The following is an 18,256-nucleotide window of genomic DNA, read 5'->3' as shown; positions in this document are numbered from 1 at the left end:
GGCACAGCTGCAGAGCACACAGAGAGTGGGCTGCAGGCTGGATGAATGGTTTTGGTAGTAGCAACCTTCAATCACTATTTTTCTAGAGCTATTCTTAGTCCTTCCTCTGCTACCTTACAAATCCTTAAATTTAGAGGATTACAACAGACTACAACACTTTTTGTGCAGGCAGACTTTTTGTATCCATATTGCATGTAATGGAAATTCACACAAAAGTGGCCCCAAAATTAGAGTTTAAATCAACACTGGTTACAGATGTATAGGGCAAGTCAATACTGTTGTAGGGGAAAAAAAGTATTTAAACATTTTTATACACTGGACAATTCTGTTTTTCTTAACAAAAAATGTGGATTAATATCCTAAGTACTAATTCCAAGAAGCACCATTCCCAGTGTCTCAGCCAAGCTGTAAGTTTGTCTTAACACCTTCCTGTTTTATGGTCTTTGCTTCAAAGGCAATCATGGAAAATTGCAAAGCAGTGCTTGGCTAAGATCCACGCTGGCATCACCACCACCCACGCCAGGCACCGTTTCACGTGGAGGACTTCAAGGGCTTGGGAAAGGACCTAAAGGTCTTCTTGATTTTCTCAATATTTCTATCTTTGCAGTGGGATATGTTGCATAGATATCATCTTATTTGCTTCACATCATATGCTCTTATCATTATATGCTATTTATTTTCCTCTCCCATCTACTTTTTCCATTTTTGAAGTCTCAGGGAGCCCTGCCCAAGTCAGCTAAATGAAGAGAAGACTGATGGGTCATTTGATTACCAGAAATAAGCACTTATTCCCTGAGAAGCAGATCTGGTAGCAAGACCTTTTCAAACTTGCTGATAGTAATGCAATAGGATCCAGCAGCTAACAATTAAAGCTGCATCAATTCAACCTTGAAACAGTCTGCAATTTCCTAGCAGTAACTGCAGCTGAACCTTGGAACTGTTTACTGGGAAAGGCAGAGGGCAAATCCCTGTCACATGATGTGTTCATAAAGAGAAGGCTTCAGTTTATCTCTGGAAGAACTCACATAAAGGTTGTGAAGTGAACAGCATTTCTTTCTGGAGTCTCCATTTCTTGATCTACAAACTTGTTTCTTCACTTGTTCTTGTGAATCACATGAAGAAGGTGGTCCCTTTTAATACCCAAACCATGTTTCTCAGACTAAAGGTCCCAGATGATCTGCAGAACACTTTAAACAAACAGGGATCCACTTGACTGGTGATGTTCATATCTAGTGTAGGAACAGATTATTTCATCCAGTTAGATTGTTCAATCTTTGGTTTGCATTTCAGCTTATGTTTTGGCTAGGGAGCAGGGAGTGGAATAAAGGATTATTTTGCTTTTCTCTGCTACACAGACTGTCTGAGGATAAGAAGAGCTAGGCCTTAAGCATTACTGACCACACTTCTGCTGCTGGTTTCTAAGCACACAGCTTAGAAGAAGCACAGCTGCTCACTCTAATGCCCCTGTGATCAGTATTGTACCTGCCTGGCACCAAGCTGACACTGACTTACTGATTTGCAGCACCTCAGGCTAAAGCCCCAGTAATCCTATTAAACCCCAAACACTATATAAATCACAAAGAAGAACATTCACCTGCATTTCACGTAAGGCCTATCACACAAGGCATGAGTCAGTCAAAAACTGCACATTGTAAATAAAGGCTAACCTGGAAAAAAAATTAGCATTTTAATACACAGGCATCTACAGCAATCAACAAGAAAATAACAAAAATATTCTGAGCAATAACACACTTAAACTTCTCTCTGCTTGTTTTCAAAAGTAATTTCAAAGATGGAAAGCTCTAGTATTCATTTCATCCACACTCATATTTCTCCATTTCAAAAGCAAATTCTGTCCTTTTTTATTTAAAACCTTTTCTCTAGGGGGAAAAAAAATCCTTACAAGAACCTGCTTTTAAAAGATAATCTAGGGATTCTGTTTTGTAAAAATAGAGCTGATTTTCAAAAGAGGAAGGAGCCTGACTTAAATTTCTCAACATCTGCAACTGCAGCTCTCCCCCAGGCATCTGATTAAGCATCTATGGAAATAAGTAGGCACTTCAGCATTCTGCCAAACTGGACTGAAAAGTATGCTTCAATGCTTTGATGATTTGGGATTTCACCTTCAAAACAGTTCAGGTCTTAAATACACTCCATTATAAAACACAGGTTCATTGCTTAGTGTTCAATTTTGGCCAACAATTCTTTGGCAACATTTTCAAGACAAGGACAATACCTTCCTTCCTTCTGACCTGAGTTTCCCTTAACACCCCAATTTTCAGTCCCACTTTTCTACCACAGAAGTAGCCACCTTTTGAAGGGTGATAAACACACTTTCTAATAAATATTATAATGCAGAATCCCAGTCCTGCACTAAGCCTCTACCTGTAAGCTCCATATGAAAATGAGGAAAAAAGTCTGAGTGCAAAAATTAGCCCTGCGATACCATCTCAGTGTCTGACATGAAATTTAATTTTTGATTTTCAGTTCCTCTCACATGTCTAAAGATCAATTATAACAGACATATATTTTAAACTTACATAAATTCCCTTATACAATTTCTTGTTCTGAAAACTATAATTAACATAAATTATATATATATAAAAATATTTGCCTGATAGTACTTAGGGTGTTCCCTGAAAAAAAAGACAACCACAATCATCCTGACTTGTAGCCAACAATATTACTTTAACTTGGGTTCTGCAACAGATAATCTTGAGAAGTTAAAATAAGAAATGAACTTTTCAAAAACAATTATGGTTTATACTGTGCACACACTACAGAAGCAAGACAATAACATGCATTACAACCACATTCCAGATGAACTCCAACATTCTTTTTCCATACTCCTACTAAGAGTAAACACCTTGGACACCAATTAGGTATTAAGGTCCAAATTTGCCTTGTTCAATCATAGCCAGTGACATAAACTTTGTTTCCCACCAAATTACTAGAAGCACACTGTGGCTGCTTGGTTTGTTTATAAGAAGAAACAAAGCAAGATTTTTTCAAAGAAAATAATTTGCAATACAAAAAAATTCACCCACACCTACAACAAATTTTTGCATGTCACAAACGTACTGTAAAGTGAACAGTCTTCAGTAACATGCAAAACTGCAAAATCATCCCTACTTATTTTTCCTTCCAAGCATAGTAGCTATTTATTTTCTTCCTCTCAGTCAAATCCTCTCTTCCTCCTCCCCACCCCAAGTTTTATCTCACAATTTTCCTTATTCTGAAACACTTCATGAAACAATTATAGTAAGTTATATAAAGTATTTTAAAGACCTCTCCTAAAGAATCCAGAAGCATTTTAACAAGCTTGGCATTTTGGTCAAAAAAAGAACAACGTTTACTGAGTCACAAGTGAGTGCATTTAACTGTTTAAAAACTTTGTGGAAAAAACCTCAAGTGTACGTGTTAGTTCATCTAAAACTCAGCACAATGTGAGTTTACCTGTATCTTAACCGTGCTGTAGGTCATGATGAGTCACTGTTCTCTGGAAGAGCAGCCAGAGCACCACCTGCAACTTGTCAGGAGGCTGAAATGTGATTAAGTTATCCAAAGCTTTCCTCTAGCAGGAAAAGTCCTCCCTTCCACAGAATTACTGCATGAATGCATTGACATAAAACAGTATTTCCAAAGCCAAGTATCATCTCCATGCTGAAAGCAAAGCATAGACAGAATAAAAGGTTCTCACAGCAATACCAAACAATTTGGGTTTGTTTTTAAAGGTAGCTTTGACACCAAGAGTAACACTATTTCTAGTCAAATTCTGCCTCTTCTTTTTCCCCTGAGTTCTTTCTCTCACTTTTGTAATAAGGACTGGCCTTGAACACAGCCATTAGGAAAAGTTTAATACATTCCTGGAGCCCTAGGGAGAGTAGGGGCCACTGCACGCTAATAGAAAAAACATCGTGGTGTCTGCTGCATGTGAGCTGTTACGCATCTTCCTTGGAATTTTTCAAAACATCAGGTTATTTAATTATCCTCACAAAACTGCACAGAGAAGAACAAGGTAACAGTCATGCAACTGGAAATACAATAATTCAATGTTCTGACTTTAAGAGTTTCAAGATACTTATCTCAGAGGCTCCTTTTGAACCTGAAAAGATGACAAACCTTCCATCCACTGACCCAAATAATTGCAGTTTCCACTTCCTAACTAGTAAACAATTAGTCAGCTTACACTCCAGGCTTCTAACGAAAACAAATGAAAATGTACAGATTTGTTAAGGCTGGCAACAAATTAATCCTGCTAAAACTGCTCTCCCTTTGCATAAGCCTGATGCTTTCCTGTGCTATTCTTTAATCTTCATGATCCAATCCATTTTATTAAACTACATTTTCAAAATTCTCTTCTTCCCATTCCCTCTACTTTTCTATCTCCTAGTGCAAAGCTATTAATTGGCAACCAAGTATAACTGCAGAGCAACCCAATGTTAAGCACCAGGCTATACCAAGTGTCTACAATGAAACTGTGATTTTGCAGAAGTGGTTCATCTCCCTTGAAACTGCTTGTTTGCCTCCACACATTCCCAAAAGAAAGGCTGTTCTAAATTTACTAACTGATCTTCTTGGTATGAGTTATGTACCCAGTATGCTACTTTGCCACTCCTTTGCTGCTCTTAAAGCATTACCCAATGCTAAATTCCCATCAAGTACAACAGCAAGTCAAGAGCACGGCCCACCATTCTGTGCCTCAAATGAGACCAGAGTCCAAGTGCAACATATGAACCCGGGCACTCCAGAGGAACAGAGAACACTGATACAAGTTAATGACTGGAAATCTTTGTACAGCTGCTTTTTAAATTCTCTGCTGTGAGCAGCTGCTTCCAGCAAAAATATTCAACAGGAAAGGCAAAAGAATCAAAATGCAGAATTTGAGACATGAACACATTTCAGTAAGATCAGTTATGACAGTGAAGTTAGACTGTGCAGAGTTTCTAAGTGTTGATGCTAATCATGATATTCTAACAGCAAAAGGGAATACAGAAAGTTTCTGGACATCTTAATGGCCAGAGGAATTATTTTGTCCAGAAATTTAAACAAATTAGTTTGTGTCCAAGAGGTCAAAGGGAAGATGCAAGTATTACTGTCCTAAAAGAAACCAGTAAGGGTTTTCATTACTCAGGTACCTCAGTTGCTGCTCGTTAGTGGTGCTTCTATTTCTGCAACACTAATGTCTGCCTAAACTACATATAAATCGTGTACATTTACTTATTACTCACACTCCTGGCTTCTGATAAAATTACTTATCAAAACCTAATAAAGCACCATGGACCATTCTAGACTCATGCTTAATAATACCATATGCAGAAAACATTTAAAAAATTTTACAAATGTGTTCTCAGCTCAGAAATGGCTCTAACAATTTCATGATTTTGCTAAAAAAATCTTAACTAAAATTAGTATTCTGTGTGTGGGCAAACCACTATATTTTTAATTTTTTGAAGTGACTAAAAAAAGTCCTGGTACTAACCTTAATCTTTTATGGCTAAGTTCTATAAAAAAACAGTAAAACTCACTCCAACTGCTAAAAAAAGCCATAAGCATAGCTGAAGCAAATGAGTTTGCAGATTGATCCTGATCAGTCCTTGCTCCATTTTCTTGTTTTGGAAAGCAGCATCCCACTCTTCCATCAAGGAAGAGGGGTAAAAAATCTCAAGTGAATATTCCTCCTCATTGCCAATGCACAGAAGCTGCTGGAGGTGAAAGCAAAAGCTCCCATGTGCCACCCTTTCCTGACACACAGGAGAAAATCAGACATCAAGGACTTTCAGTCTCTCAGATGCAGTATCTTTAAAAAATGTTACCGCACCGGCAGAGTTCAGCAGCTGATAAAAAAGGTGACCCAAGGCATCTGCTACAGACCAGGAAAAAGGGAGACAGAGCTGAATTCTAATCATGTTCCCTGTTTTGTGAATACAACCCTCATTTTAGTTCACATTTTGACAGTCCCATGGCTGGCCAGGATGGCTGACTTCAGAGGTGACCCCAACAACTACAATATTTCTTTCTAATGAACGCGGTTTTTTCTATTACTCTATGCAAGGGTAATCAAAACTTCACTCTCCAGGCTCCCATCCTTACTAAACCAAAAAGGACAAGAAAAGGATGACAAAAGCCATGAGTATGAATGTGCATGCAGAGAACTGCAGAAATCCAAAATTACTGGAGGTCTGAGGAGGGATGAAAATGACAAGATAATTGCAGAGATGCCTGAAGACAAAACAGAGAGAGAGAGTGGTAGAGGAAGGAAATCAGAAGAGAAAGCACTTCGGGACATACAAGATGATAAGATAGGAAAACTTCAAAGAAAGTAATCAAAAGAATAATTTTAAGATAATGGATACATGACATTTCAGAACACATAGTCTTAAAACATTAATTGTTCCTTTTCTGTGCTTAAATTGATTAGAGTTCTGTGGTTTTCCAATTAAAATACCTCCTTAAACACACACCAGCGATAATTAGGAGGAAAAGAATCTCACAATGTAATATTACATAAAATCACTTGGACTCTTACAGTTAGGAAGTTGAATTTAAAATAATCTGTTCCATAATGGTCGAACTATCATTCAAAAATTAGAGGGTAAGCTAGGCATAACTCTTTATAGAACACTATTTCTAGGAAGGTATGATACTTAGGAAGCTTGATTTTGGGTGGATCCATTACATTCCTATCCTAAGTTTCAACAGACAGGAAGATGTATGTTGGGTGTTTTATGCCACCCCCAAGACCAGTATTACAGTATTTATAAATCAAAAGCAATAGTGAAGTCCTAAACAGGTTTCATGGAGGTTGCAACATTTAAGGAAGCACTGTTTTATTTTACTGTGTGCTTTTTGAAAATGAGATAAATTTGGGGGTTGCGACTAGATGGTCTTTAAGTTCCATTCCAGCCCCTCAACATTCTGTGATTCTATGATAAGGGCAGCAAAAGGAAGCTTTTCACATTGAGACATCACTTGTCATGAAAGGGCTTCCTCAAAACTCAAAATCTGGAAGCATTTGCAGGAGTTCAGATTTCACTAATGTGATCTGGCAGACTGTTCCACAGCTGAATCCTTACAACCAAGGGCATTTTATCCTCAGTTCTTTGAGCATTAATCCTGGGCTTTGCTAACTGCATTATGCCAGATCCACACACCCGTGGGACAGTTCACAGTCCAACTCAACCTTTCCACTATAAAAGCCTATAGAAAAAAATTTTCTGTGAAGTCCAGGAGGAACAGTGCTATAAACACTTCTAGCTCTTTATTCATTGGGACTTTTCCATGTGCGAATAATGGATAAAAACTTCAGTCAATTGAGAATTTAAAATTCAATTCCTGCTAACTGTAAAATAGGTGATACTCTGTTCAACTCAGACTTCTAGCCATGCTATTTATTACAAACTATCAATAAGTGAAATACCACCTGCAGGTGAAAATATGGCTATAGCACCTAATTACATCTTGGAACATTCATGCTCTAAGAGATCACACATGGACTGTTTCTAATTTGAGGTAATGACAAGAACTAAACTTTTAAGTAAAGACCTACAAAATATTACTACATCCATGTAAATTACTATTTACATTTTAGTGAGATAAAATGTCTTCACTCAAATCTATCTAACATTTTACAAATATCAGAGAGCATATGCAGTAACATAAATATCCAATGAGTAACTTACAAAGTAGAATATTTGTAGGAGAAAACTTTCTCCCTGTATACAGGAAATGTGAATGCATCATGCAATACTTCTGCTGGTTTTCTGCAGAAAACCACATTTCACCAAATTTTTCAACCAGTTGCTTAGTACATTGCACAGAATGAGGGAAAACTGATCAGCTACACCAATCAAAGCAGATTACATCCTGTTAATCCACTCAACAATTTAAACTGTACTTGGCCTGATCTAAGAAGTGTAAATCACAGTAGGCCAATTAAGCATTATATCCATCTAGATTAGCTGGAACCGGGCATACAAGCATCTCCTTTTTCAGTAAATCTCAGCAAGTCTGAAAACAGTGAGAAAAACAATGACAATATTATTATACACAAGACCACCTTCCCTTATTCAAATCATCCAGCACAGAACTCAGTTAAGAAGATTCATTTTTTATCCACAGGATGCAAAACTTCCCTTTAATTTGTTCTCCCTTAAAAGACAACTTCTAGCCTTCAGCAATCCACACCAGTCTTAGGTCGTCAGTCTGAAAGTAAAAGATTTCATTACTGGTTTCCCAAGAGGTAACAAATGAGATTTACATTCCAAACGTATTTTGGATAGAGGAGGATCAAAAGGACAAGCCATCCTCAGCAGCAGGAAGACACAAAAGCAGCCTCAGCTGTGATACTCCATGGATCCTAATTGTCCTGGCCCTGCTGCTGTCCAGACTGCAGGGACAGGGAGAGACAACTTGCTCTGTACTAACAAGAAATTATTCCAATATTAATTTTTCATGGGGTTACTTACATGAGTAAACAATCAATTTATTTTAGGGTTGCAAATTATGATCAAAATAATTATTTGACAAATAAAGTTTGCTTGCAGCTGACTTACAGCCACAAGTCATGAAGCATATCCTGTAGAAAGCTAAATTCTTTGCTCTTTCAATCCTGCTTTTTCTTTTCCAAATGACACATAACCAGGTAAGACACTAGGTCAACACATAACATTTCACATGTGGTTAATCAATGCGTATTTCAGATAACAAAGTCTTTAATATACAGATAGCCTGAACTTATTCTTACACATTAATAAAGGGATGTCATTAATTTAAAAATCACATTAATTTGTCAGAAAAATGTCCACATATGAGAGCAAAAAGTACCCCTGAAATCACACTCAAGAAAGATTTAATGAGAAGTATTTCTGATTTTTTCCAGACCAAGTAACTGAGAGTTCATCAATGCTTGTGCTTTGTTCCTCCACCACAATCTCCCATTTGTTTGGGTGAATTTTTATCCAAGTACAAGAAAGAAAAGCTCTTCTATGGTGACAATAACAACACAAACCTTGGAAAGGAGACACAGTGACGTGCACAAGACCTGAGACTTATATTTTCTTCCATGAACAGATTCAAAGTGTACTAACTTAAACCCAAAACCCAGCAGTATATGAAAAAAAAGCTTCTTTCAAGCAAATCCGTGGCAGTTCTCCCATTAAAAGAGAAATTAAACAGATGCATTAGTCCTCCTCATATTGACTTCATATACCCTTTGTACAGCTGACAATTGAAGTTTATGGCAAGAGGTGTTGAACACACTTCTTTTATTTATAGCATTTCAAACTCTTTAAAAACCAAGATAAGCATAAGCAAGGTTTAAAAACCTCCCGACTTCATGTTCTTAAAGCCTTGGCAATTAATTGTTGCACTTAGTGATTTACCCTATCAAGATGGAGCAAGCATATCTTCAGCTCAACATAAATCAAAACCAGACTTATTTGTAGTGTATCTAAGCCAAAGCCTTACCTACTGTTGACTTACCTTAAGTAGAAACCCCGTACTTAAATCTATGCCTTTGTACGCAGTCAGTATCAACATCAGTATAAAGAGGAAATGAAACAACATAAAAAGCAACGATTTTTTCCAAAACAATGAGCCAGTTTTTAAAATACACAACATGTCACTGGAAATGAGTATTCTTAAAACTACCAGGCAAAATTAAACCCAATACCCAATAAAGTAAACAAAAAACACCCAACCAAATTCAACTAATGAAAATAAGGATAACATTTTAAACCAGTGATTAGTCCACCACTTAGAACATGAAGTCTGACAATTTGACTTTATTTACCTATTTAATATAAAGGTATCCATAAATCCACTCTATAAAAAGCAGCCTTCCATAATTTGCAATATTTACAGTATGTTTTATACAATGCCTAAAAAGATTTAAAAACCCCTAAAACCTCTCTCTCAAGAATGAAAAAGCCTACATCTTTGGTATCAAGAACAAAAAATAGATCTACACTGTTCAGTGCAACTAAATATATGACACTGAAACTAAGGCAAGAGGTGGGAAAAATCAAGAGCTCTGTGGAACATTAAGAAGTGTGACAATTTACATCTGCTTAGCAGCAGCACCAGGGTTTTTGCAGTGGCTCTCTACATTAACCTATAGCTCCATAATGAAAAATATCAGCCTGTCAACAGCCCAACATAAGGCATATTACCCAAGCTCAGAGCAAGCTGACAGCACACACTCAAGTTAATGGGACTTTTTTATAAAAGTTGAGTTAGGCCAAAGTTGTATTTTGCTCAAAGTTATTTCACTCCAAGGAAGTCAAAACACATTTTAGGAAATGAAACAGAGAAGTGATGTCGTATCTACACAAGCAGAGATTATTAGGTGAACATTTGATACTAAAACACCATGTAAGGCAATCACAAACTGTGACATTTACTCCAATTATGATAATTAGCTACACATACTTAAAAGATCCTAACAGCATTTTCGGAAGGTCTGGGAATTGCTCAACATGGCATTTTTCAAAACATAAGAAGATGGCTATTATATGAAACAATGTCTGTATGTGCGTGTGTGTATGTATATATATTTATTTTTTTATACAGACACACAGATATGAAACAACAATATGCACCAAACTTCCTTAAGGGTTGCTTCCTCCTAAGTGACAGTGGCCTCCTGTCTTTGTCTAGATAAAGAGCATTCAATCGGAGTTTTTCTAATCCACACATGTGCAGCAGCATCTCTGTGGCTACATCTGTACCTGCATGAGAACAGGCCAGATGCTGAAGCCATGCAGGAGAGAGCACACGCTAAATGCTCTTGTCCCACGTTTCTCACGGAACAGGCCTGTCTTGTCCCTAATCCATGTTAGGACAGTCCCTAGCCCATGGCTGTCCCTTAGCAGTGCTCCATCAGAGCTGCTGACACTGGCCCAAGGCAGGCCAGGGAGCTTCTGACACCTGGACAGTGCCACAACCCTATGAGAGCACTCAGGTTCAGCACGTACAGCCCCAGCCTTACCTTACCTTCCTCAGGGGAAGTTCTGCAAGACTCAGAGCACAACAGTTGTGTTTTTCTTATTTTCCTTCACAATATAAATATTTTGGAAATTATTTCCATGAATGTGATACTTATGTTGGTGAAGACAATGAAGACATTTTTATTAGAGCAATGAAGCAAGAAACATAAAATATGGGTTTATGTAGTTATGGCTACATTTTAGAGATAATACATTTACAATCTCTACTCCTTGTTTCTAGTAGGAGAAATCTCTTCTATCAAACTACCAGCTCAAAACAGATTCAAATCAGTAAACATGCAGGAGAATAATAAGATCAACCAAGCAGACTGGCCTTTTAAAAATTCCTCTTAAATAAAGAAAATAGACCATTGAACAAGTACTTCTGAAGCTGGAATGCTGTAGCCTAGCACTATGAAGCTCACATGCTCTTGTGAGAGTGAGGTTAAGGAATCACTCAAAGATTGACCTTTCTGACAGTCAAGATCCAAAGGGCATTGCTGGTTTTATAATATTTTTAACATTATTTTGCTCGGCATGTAATATCCAATGCCCTTGATATAAGGCACCAAGTGAATTACCATTTTTGAGCATTTTTTTCAGCAGGATCCTTACAGACCACACTGCTTCCCATCAGTCTATGGTTGATCCACTCCACTCACCATGAGGTGCTGCAGCTTCAGCTATCACATTTATTCCTGGAAAACTCTTTTTTCCTACTGTGGCTACTCTATCTGACAAGGATCAGTCAATGTTTTCATTTTTAAAGATGCTGCTGGTCATGCCTTGAAGAAAATAAAATTTACTGCTGTATGCTTTGGGCTCATCTAATTACAATACTACCCTTCAGGGAATTTTTAAACTAATGACATTGGATTTGTCAAGCACAAAAACTTTTAATCTGATTTTTCAAGTGGATCCTAGCCAATGGATCCTGGCCACCACAGCACTTAACAAAACACATTTGACTGTCCTCCATGCAATATTTAGGTGGGCTTCTTATCAAAATGTTAATTTTTGTTACCTAATATCCTTCTCTGGTGGTCAAGATAAGGCATATAGGGATATTGACAATGCTATTAAAGTTTTTATGACTGGAAGTCATAAAATCAAATTATGTGTGTGTATATACAGCTTCACAAATGAAAGGAGGCACAGACTTCAAGAAATCTGAACCAAAACACTGTATGAAAAACTCCTCCATTTGTCTGCCGATCTTATGATGCAACATCAAAAAACACCAGCTCAACAATAGTTATTTTATTATTGCAACATCCTAGTCTTTATTTTCAACATTCTTTTCATTTTCATGTTCATTAATACCATGAACAAAGACCCAAACAATTATTATGTCACAATGACTCCTTAACCCCCCCCCCAAAAGGAAACAATTCAGATGACCCATCAATCATCCACTTTTGGGTATCTCCTTAGTTCTAAAGTACAAATAATGCACCACTTGAGCTGTTAGGTTTGGTTTGACTGCACTAGTTGAGTCTTTTGGTCAAATAATGATGGACTCACACTTCAATTCTAAATTCATTTCCACTATTACTGTTTCACAGACACAAGCTGCAACTTGCCATGTAGAAACATTGATAACTACATGTCAAAGAAAAGATCCTCTTTCAAATCTTTCTTTCAAACATAATTATTGTTTATTTTTTTTCAAAACTGCCTACTTTATGACAAATTTATTAAACAAATTATGAAATACAAGTATTATTGTTCATTAAGCAACTGCTATTAGCATTCTAGTCCTCCCCAAACAAAGAAAAATACAGTTCTAACACAAAACTGTGCAAATGTAACAAAACTCAAAATAATGGCACAAGCCCATGGCTACATCCAAACCAGACTTAGCCTGGGACACTTGTCATTTTCTCCCCAGTACCACCAGGTATCCTGAGAAGAAAGAACAGCTCTCCAAGGGAACATGGAGTGAAATGAAGGCTGTGACTTCCCATTTGCTTCAAATGCTAAACGTGTTCATCCTGTCAGCAGAACTTGGAAACCTAACACCAACTTTATTATCAAACCAAGTTACAGGATTCCTATGTGCTGGAAGGGATAACAAACACATCCACTTGTAATGCGAGCGACCACCTCCAACAAACAGTCAGGGCTTGCACTTCCAATGAAAATTCACAATCCAACCACAGCCATTTAACACAACTATGAAGAAGTGAGCATGCAACTGCTCCACAACTTCCTTCAATTTTAAGAAAAGACACATTTCAAGCACTGATGTCTGTGTTTCTGTAAAAATATAAAACCAAAAAGTGCTACTTGAACTCTTCTGCAAGTACTACAGTATTTTAGCATCATATCCTACTTCCCACAAAGATGTGTCCTTGTAACACACATCCATGCTACACAAAGCTGTATCACTATTTTTTATCCTACTGCCAGAGATGGATTTTCAGCCTTTTCCTCACTGATATTCCCACTGACCACAAACAAGTTGTCGTGCAGGCACATCACAAACACCCTGCATAGTGATGTATAATAAATGATACATAAACTATGAAGTTTACTCCAATTTCAATGGAAATTACAAGGAACTTCTCTCAGATACTAAACTCAAATATCAAAATAATCGATCATGTCACTCTCAATTGCCAAAGGGCCCCGATGTGATTAGAGAAACACCTCACATAACGCCAAGTAGCTTCAAAGCACCAAAACATACGCTTCCAAGGTTGCAGGAGTATGTCTCCTTTCCTGATAGATAAGAGAACTTCTACATGAAACAGTCAATTCTGTTCCATCTGTTGGCAATGAAATTGATACACTTCCTTCTGGTGGTAGCTACACTCCAGCCTCTCCCCCTCTGATTAGCAAGGGACAATGTGAAGACAAAGGTTATGGCCGTGCCATGCATAACGACAGCAGGATCAAACAAAATTAGGCTCAGCCAGTCAGAGCACTCCATGCTTTGAAAGGCAGTGTTTTGGATACAGTCTCAAATAAAGGATTTTGAACATGCTGCTACATTTGAAGCACATTATTTACATCTCGTTTTTAATGATTCAGTAACATTACCTGAACAGGTGTTCATTAGCCAATGGAGAAAATGCAATATTCTAAGCATTCTGCCACTGACTGAAGGAGTTTTTGAACAAACAAAATGCTGAGTTAGATTAAAAAGAAAAAAAAAGGAAGAGGAATTATACGTAATTATTCAAGAATTTAATCTGTAGATTGAGTCTCATACATAGAAATCCCCCTTATTTTACAGCATACCAAATCTTTGCAGTTTAAAGCATGTTGGCACATAAAGGAAAAAGTTAATTTCTTTTCCATTAGGCATTACTACTTAATCTTATAAAGGGGGAAAACATAAAATTCATTCAATTTCTTCTCAGGAAGTCTGACAAAACAGTATATTATTTCTGGCTAGCAGCCACTGTACTATCATACAGTTTCTTAAAGGTGTAACACTGTGCATTCTTCCAGGTTTGAAAAAACACTGGAAGTGTAAAACAAACAGAAATGCCCATAAGCTAAATTCACTCTAAAAAACAAATAGCAAGAAAACAATAGGTCTTTAAGGAAGACAGAGGGTCCTTGCAGAGGCTGGTAAATGCTTGAAGCCAAACTAAATCCATAGTGCTAACAAACCATGGCTCTGCTCTGGCATCACCAGAAGGCTGTTTTTATAAAGACAGATGGACAGAAAGGAGGCTTTTCATCTACAGTTCTGTCAAGTTAAACTACTACCAAGCAGAAGTTTAAAAGTGGTTTCCAGTCAATCATATGAGCTCCATGGAATCTCAGAGCCCCTTTTAAGGTGTCTCTTTTAAAAACAGAAAGACAGATACACACATGTGGATTAGACTCTACATCCACTGTGGTAGCTCCAGCTGACACAAAAGCAACCACCACATTTTTTGGAAATTTAGAGCCTGAACAGCAGTGTTGATTGACAGGAACCATTAGGCTTGTTCTTTTCATATGCTAATAATGACATCATGCCTTATGGCCTGATACTGCAACCACATATTATCATCTTATAAAGACATTTTCTCCAAGGAAGTCCAATACGTGAGCAAACAGCTCACCTGCCTATAGAAGGAATGTTTTTCAATTTGTCCATGACACAGATTTCCTTCTGTACCTTAGCGCTGTGCATAACCACTACTGAAATATTTATAAAGGTCTGACTTACTTTTTATTGAAAAAGTAAGAAAACAATATAGTTGTTGGGGCAGAAAAAAAAAATCTACAAATCTACAAATTTTGGAGCATACAGGAAGCAGTCCTGGACATCAACAAAGTGAAGCAAGGTAAGGCCCCTGATGGTGTTTCGGGTACAGGAATGATTCGGGGCCGAATCTCTTGCAAATATTCTAATGCAATGTAGTGTAGTGCAAAGACTGTGTCACACAGCACCCCAGAAAAGGGAGGGGAAAAAATAATTAAAAATATTCTCTCCGTGTTCCTGACATAAATACAGGAACAAAATAAGCGATAATAAATTATGTAACTCTATTACTGACTACATATACCACACTCTCATCTGTTTTGGCATCATACAAGCCAAAAGAGAATTTCATTTTTCTCAAACACCCTGGTTTGTAGTGATATGCACTGAAAAGGTTAAGAGAAAAAACCAAAAACGTACTAAGAAAAGAACAAAATCTCCACATCAACAAACAATCCACAGAACAGTGAGGACACGAATATAAACCTATTTTTCCCACACACATACTGTCATTGTGCTGTATTTCGTGCATACGGGAATAGAAACACATATAAAGTCCCCCTGTTTCGAAAACAACACGCTTGAAAACTGCGGTGATCCTTCTTCCCCACCACGGACAGTGCTATATAGAATCTGGAGAACAGCCTTATACATAAATAAATACACTAAAAGGCGAAGGGGGACAGCCCGGAGGAAATAAACGCGGCACACAAAGTGCTGAACGCCTTCCCCGGGCAGGAAACCAGTTATAATTTAATGGCCCAAAACCGACTTAAATTAAGCCGAGCGGAACCCTGCGGGGCTCCGCGGCAGCGCGGCGCCCGAGCCTCCCGCATGATGGGGCCACCGCGGCGGGCGCTGGGGCGAGGAGCGGAGTCCCGGGGGTGCCGCACCTGCCGCGGCCCCGCCGTCACCCGCGGAGAGCCCCGCGCCGGCCCCGCCGCCTCCCCAGCCCCGCGGGCGGCTCCCGCGGCCACCGGCGCCCACTCACCTGGCCGAGGCGCGCACTGCGGCTCCGCGCCCGCGGCGGGCTCCGGGCGAGGGCGGCTCCCGCTGCCGCTGCGGAGCCGGGCGGCGGCCGGAGTCACCCCGTCCTTGCGGCACGCGGCTCCCGCCGGTGGCGGCGGCCCCTCCGCGCCCACGGCGGGGCGAGCGCCTCCCGCGCAGGGGCGCCCGCGCCGCCCTCCGCCCCCGCGCCGTCTCAGCGCCGGGGCCGCGCCCCCCGCCCCTCCGCCAGCCCCCGCCTCCGCGCCGGCATCTTCCCCGCGATCGGGCACGGCCGTGGGTGGGGGCGGCAGGGCCGGGGCCGAGGCCGCAGCCCCGCGGGCCTGGGCGGCGCCGGGGCCGGGCAGCCGATAACAAAGCCGCCCGCAAGGCAGGGGGATGCGGCCGCCCAGGCCCCGGGTGCAGCGCCCAGCGCGTCGCAGGGGACCCCGGCCCGGACCCAGATCCGCTCGGCGAGCCCCGGTCAGCAACCCCGAGAATGAGCGAACGGGGCGGGCGGGTGAGCAGCGATCCCCGTGCGGAGCGAGGGAAATGCTCCTGCGGCTGCTACATTGTTACCGCTATTGACGAGCAAGCGCCACTGAGGTGGTGCTTTGAAACGCCGGGGTGGGTTTTTTTTTTTAAGTCACACACAGTTATCTGCACTGACGGCTATCGGTGTCATCAGCCGTGAGTATGAGCCAGCCTTCCACATCCCCTCAGTGCCAATTACCCGTCTGTTTCGCAGCAGTCAGAGCCGACAGCTCTACATTCCCTACTTTTTCGGCAATTTCACTTCTGCTTTGTCCATCACAATGAATTCAAGATTGTTTTCACAGGAAAATGTGGTTACAAAAACACCACAAATGAAATGAAAACTTAAAATACATGAATATGTACAAAACACGTAGTAATCTAGAGGAAGAGAGATGTGAAACACTGCAGAATTGCAGCCCAACAAAAACACGGTAATGTCAGTAACAGGAGAAAATTGACATATTCTTACACTATCAAGGTTATGGTTATTATTATGAGACAGCACCTCATGCTTTGTTCTGTATATCATATTAAGATAAAATATTCCCACAACCACGGAGCACATCAGTCATTGCTACTTTGTATTCCACATCTGTTTTCTATTATATATAAATAAAACAATAGATGGGAAACTACATGGGTTTCTGTATTCTTTCTACATAGTTTCTGCAGAATATGTATAGATGGCAACTATATTAAATTAATGCATGTCAAAATAAAAAGTAAATATAGTGGATTCTCAAAGCCCTGGGCTCCAAATCCTTTCTGTACTGAAGCCCATGGCACTGTGGGCTTGGGCTTCAATAGAAGGAGGGAATTTGCTCTTCAGCCCTTCTGTACTAGAGGAACTGCTCCAGATACAAGTGTAAGAGGCTGGATTCCAAAGTAGGTCAAGCTATAAAAGTCATTGACACTCTTCCACCTACCTGAAGCTTTAAAACTTTGGTTTGTTTCTTTTCTGTGGCTTGCACACCGTTTGGCACATTGGCCCAAAGTAGTTTAAACATGCTTAATGTGCAGGTGATCAGTGTGCATCTGATTATTCTTACACAAATTTTCCCTGATTCCTTATGCTGAGGAGTGTACAACTGTCATGTGTAATTGCAATAAATGATTTGATTTACAGTAAAGGATCAGATTTGGATGATCATATATAGGTTAGTGTTTATTTGGACATTGTAGACACATCTCCCTTTTCAACAGTACCTTGGTTTGGCTCCAGGAATGTAACACTTATTTTACTTTCTGAAACAAGATGAAAATAGAAAAAAAAAAAAAAAAAGAGCAGTGCCAAGAGTTTCATAACGTTTATGATTATTTGCGCTTTGTTTTTGGTTATCATGACATATTTTTGATGTAAAGATGAGAAACCCAGAAGATGAAAACCTTTTGCTAATGAATTATTCTCAGTGGATTTGCAAACTGTTAAAGCCCTTTGACTGTATAACAAGAGTGAAGACTTTCTGTAACTTAAAACTTCTCATCTGTCAAATTAAAAAGTACATAAATCCAATGCATTGGATTTTAATGTTTATCTCCC

The 18,256-nt window shown here is 39.4% G+C and overlaps 1 protein-coding gene across 1 annotated transcript in view; it reads right to left on the bottom strand.

Moving 5' to 3' along the window:
* The window catches only part of HECW2 (HECT, C2 and WW domain containing E3 ubiquitin protein ligase 2), a 149,319-nt gene extending 132,969 nt beyond the window's left edge, over window positions 1-16,350 (bottom strand). Inside the window, exon 1 of the mRNA XM_058839804.1 lies at window positions 16,187-16,350. The gene's annotated coding sequence lies outside the window, so the exon portion shown is untranslated. The remainder of the gene's footprint in view (window positions 1-16,186) is intronic.
* Window positions 16,351-18,256: the final 1,906 nt, after the last annotated feature.

This window comes from Poecile atricapillus, chromosome 5 (genome assembly GCF_030490865.1).
Source record: "Poecile atricapillus isolate bPoeAtr1 chromosome 5, bPoeAtr1.hap1, whole genome shotgun sequence".
In the NCBI taxonomy this organism is placed as follows: domain Eukaryota; kingdom Metazoa; phylum Chordata; class Aves; order Passeriformes; family Paridae; genus Poecile; species Poecile atricapillus.
The sequence above is the reverse complement of the archived record's forward strand: the minus strand, read 5'-3'. Positions and strand labels throughout refer to the sequence as shown.